Here is a 4,137-nt window from a genome sequence, read left to right as displayed (position 1 = left end):
CCTGGTGGGTCTTGAGATAAACTTAAAGGAGGCAGCAGATACGTGTGACCAAGTGACCTTTTGCTGTCCTGCTCGTCCCTGCGCGCTCACTGTGCTCAAAGGGACGCTGTCAAAATTGCTAGCCCTTAAAACTTTAACCTGCACTGACAAGTTGTTCTACATTATAAGTCCTACCTAAAAGATTACCACGATTGTTTTGTTTGTTTTGTTTCAACAGGCTTTGCTGAAGGCTCCGCAATACGTAGGCATTTGTCCTTTTGGGGAGGTGGATATTTTTAAATGCCCAGCTTATTCCGTGACCTGTTAAAATCAAGTTGATGTGCGTGTACTCCACTCAGCGCAGAACTCGCCAGGGATGGTACGATTTTTCTGCACTCTGGAGAGAGAGACAAGAGCACGCTGTGGAAGCCTTTACTGGAGAGGCTTTCAGAAGCCATTTTGAAAGGCCTGCAGTTATCCTTCGTTATTTTGGGGGCCAGTATGAAGTCTTGGCCAGACTTCCCTGGTAATATTCAGTATTAGGTCTGTGTTAGTTAAACATGAGAAACCGTTCACCAGGCAGTGGGTTCTTACAGAGAGGTATGTGATATTTCAGGTCGGTCTGAATTACTCCTTAGGCATTATTTCTAACAAGATCTCCATTTAATACAGCTCCACATGAAGAGGTGAATCAGTGCAAGCAGCACAGGTACATCACACTTTCTCTTTTTTATATGCCGATACAGGGATTGATGCAACACCAGTTTTAGAGTGGGTGACTGCACAGCTGCAAGTGCATTGCGTGACACAGGGACACGTGTCCATACCAGCTAGGGAGGAGGGAAGGAATGATACCCACTTACCCCACCCCAGGTAAGCCACCCCTGCAGCTGTAAGCTTGATTTGAGCTGTTTTACCACTGCCTGTCTTATCAGTCCCTACCTAGTTCCTACTGCAGCTGCACCGGCTGAACTGGCATGTCTGAGGCTCCGAGTGCCCCTGAGCTGCAACATCCTCCGTGGTCGGCAGCAGCGCCTGGAGCTGGTGGGCTCTGCCCCATCCCTGGAGGTGTTCAAGGCCAGGTTGGACGGGGCCTGGAGCAACCTGGGCTGGTGGGAGGTGTCCCTGCCCAGGGTGGGGGAGTGGAACGAGATGGTCTTTAAGGATCCTTCCAACCCAAACCATTCGGTGATTCTATGATTCTGTGCTCTGCAGCAGTAGAGCTCCATGGGAAGACACTGTGTCAAGCCTTAGCCAGAAACACCAAGATCAGAGTCCCTTTAAAGGTGACTGGGAATGGAAAAACACAAATTTGTCCCCTTCTGGGGCATAAAAAGGCCTAAGAAGATCTGGTGAAGATCTATGGTGTCTCCTTAGCTGCCAGGAAGGTTTTTTTAGCTGAACTGAAGAGGATGATGTCCTGAGTCTCTGACAGGATAATTCCTCTCACCCGTTCATCAGATTTTAGATAGAAACATACAAAAGTACACTTTAAGCAATGTCACTAAAAGCAGTTCCCTAGATGCTATAACCTTGTTATATGGAGTTGGATTCTTGATGCCATTCAAGCCATCTACTGAACTTCTAAAATTATATATGTTTTACGGACGACAGCTAGAGACACACTTATTTTTATGAAGTCTTTGAACTTAAATTTTGTTTAGGACAGTAATTTCACGCAGTGTTCCTGTGCTGTTCTGCTAGACTTGCACAGACCACGTCCTTCTGCACTGGGGTTTTGTAGGGAGAGTTCTCCCAACCTCTGTGATGATTAAGACGATGAATGCCTGAGGACTCCTCTCACTGGAGTAGGATGCAGATTCTTAATCACCTGAACCAATCCTATGAAATTTTCACCAGTCCTGAGACTCTGGACCACCATTTCCTAATATTACAGGTCTCGATTCCCTCCTTCATTCAAGCACTCTCCTACATGCAGTCATATGGCCAAGCATGAACCTGTCTCAAGCAGCTCGAAAAAGGATTTCTGGAGCACGTTCTAGAGCAGCATTTCAGCTCCAGCGAGGCATGGGAGTTGCCAAACTCCTCCTGATTTGCAGAGTTCCCTCTAGTATTTCAGCCAACACCCACAGATGTTCTGAGCAGATGCAAAACGTGGTCTAACGGACATGGGAAACTGTTCTCTAATTAACTGCGACTGCAAGAACAGGTTTCATTTTGACTCTGGGAGCCAGGCGGGCTTGCTAGCAGTGTGAAGTTTGTTACTGTGGTGACCTCTGCAAAATGATTCTCTAACGAGCAGCACCAACGCAGCCTGTTGTGTTAAATCCCCGACCTGCCCAGGAGAACCAGCCTGAGGACTCCTCTCCCTCAGCTGGAATGAGCTGCTGCTCCCCCGGCTGTGCGCAGGCACTGCCAGAGCATCCCCTGCTGCCCCGTCTCAGCTCACCAGAAGTGAAAGGGGGGGAGAGAATGAAAGTAGGGGGCGAAACTAGTTGGCCAACTATTGCTATTTACCTCAGCAAGCCTAATTTTCAGATGAATTAAGATAGTGAAGTAGAGTCTTCTTAATATGAATATTTTTTGCCTAACTGCTTTGGGATTTTTGGTCCCGTGCTTGGCTGGGAAAACAGTTTTTCAAGGCTGACTGATGCAACTGTAAGCAATAACCCAAATAACAGTTATTACTTTGAAGTGTTTTCTATGTTAGTTTCTGCCAGTGGAAGTTAAGAAGTTGCAATGAAGCTCAGGGGAAAGGGAACTGTGATGGCATTGTTCCTGGCCGGCATTGTTCCTCTGGTCCGGGGTGACTGGGCAATATTGTCCCCTGGTATTGGCTGGCCGGCGAGCAAATCGTGGCCTTGACTTTCCTTCCAGGTTCACTGAGAACACAAGATTTGTTCAGCTTCTGCTTTACGCACGCAGAAGAAATTTGCCATCTGGATGACCTGAACATGCGATTGGGAGCGGTGAGGCAATAGCTGCAGGAGCGGGGAGCAGAGGGGAACTTCTCCGTAAGCTAGGAACTTCTCCGCAGAGGTAAACTTTTCCATAGGGAAGTTTACATTTTGATGTTAACATATGTTCAGACAGAAAATTGGAACTTTATCTGTGGTGTCAAATCACTGTTTGTTGAAGAAGAAAACACCGGCTTACTACCGTTGGTGGTAGACCGTCCTGTCTGGAGGGTATTCTTAAGCACAGCCCTTCTTCTGTACATACACCTTCATGCTCTCCCAACACTTGGTGCCACTTTACCTTGAACTCTTTGGCTCACACGTGGCCGCTCTTGGGAGCGTGTCCAAGACAAACTAAATGTCAAGACTATACATAATTTTTACTGGAACATGGCATTGTTACATCACAGCGCAGGCAGCAGCATTCTATTGATAGCCCATCACTACTCAGTGTTACGTTGTACTGAAATGTCAGGATCCACAGCACTACATCAACCGACAATACAGAGATGTAAATTCGGACATTGTCCTGTGGTGATTCCTGTGTTAGTAGATCCTGTGAGTCTCTAAGCCTTTAACTTCTGGCCTCCTCTGGCAAAGTCCTTCCAGTATGGAAAAGGAACAAAAATGCACCTTTTGTGACTTGGTCTGAAAGCTTTTAAATGTAAAGGATGATGGGTGTATTATACAATTTTCTAGTTTTTTTATCCTTTAGGGGAAAAAATGTGTAGGGACATCGCTAACTTTCTAAAAACCTTTTTTTCCCCAGGAAATAACGGCTCAAAAGTACTGACTGTGAACATGCGACTGAAAAAAAGGAGAGAAAAAGAACGCAAGTAACCCCAAAGGTACTGGGGGAGTAAGGGAGCAGGGAGCCTGCGGGAACGCTCACAGAACGGGCATTGGTGGTTCAGTGGTAGAATTCTCGCCTGCCACGCGGGAGGCCCGGGTTCGATTCCCGGCCAATGCAGTTCCTCTTTTTTTTCCCGGGCCGGGAAAGCCCAGCGCGCTCCCGCCCGCTCTTTCCTTTTTCCCCGCGGGGCCCCCGAGCGGGAAGAAGCGGCGCCGCGGGGGGCCAAGACACGGCGTGCCGGCGGCCGGGCGCGTCCCCGCGGTGAAACGTGGAGGGAAAGGGAAAAAATAATTAAAAACGGAGGGGAAAGACAAAAATAAAAACGAGCCGATGGAGATGCCGGGGATTGAACCCGGGACCTCACACATGCGAAGCGCGCGCTCTACC

General features: G+C 48.0%; 1 non-coding gene across 1 annotated transcript; it reads left to right on the top strand.

The window, feature by feature from the left end:
- Positions 1-3,796: 3,796 nt before the first annotated feature.
- On the top strand, positions 3,797-3,867 carry TRNAG-GCC. The gene has a single exon. It is a non-coding gene; the product is annotated as a tRNA-Gly (tRNA).
- The last annotated feature ends 270 nt before the right edge of the window (positions 3,868-4,137 follow it).

Source organism: Charadrius vociferus, unplaced genomic scaffold (genome assembly GCF_000708025.1).
Source record: "Charadrius vociferus isolate BGI_N301 unplaced genomic scaffold, ASM70802v2 scaffold404, whole genome shotgun sequence".
Lineage (NCBI taxonomy): Eukaryota > Metazoa > Chordata > Aves > Charadriiformes > Charadriidae > Charadrius > Charadrius vociferus.
Note: the sequence above shows the minus strand (reverse complement) of the source record. Positions and strands in the feature narration are given on the sequence as shown.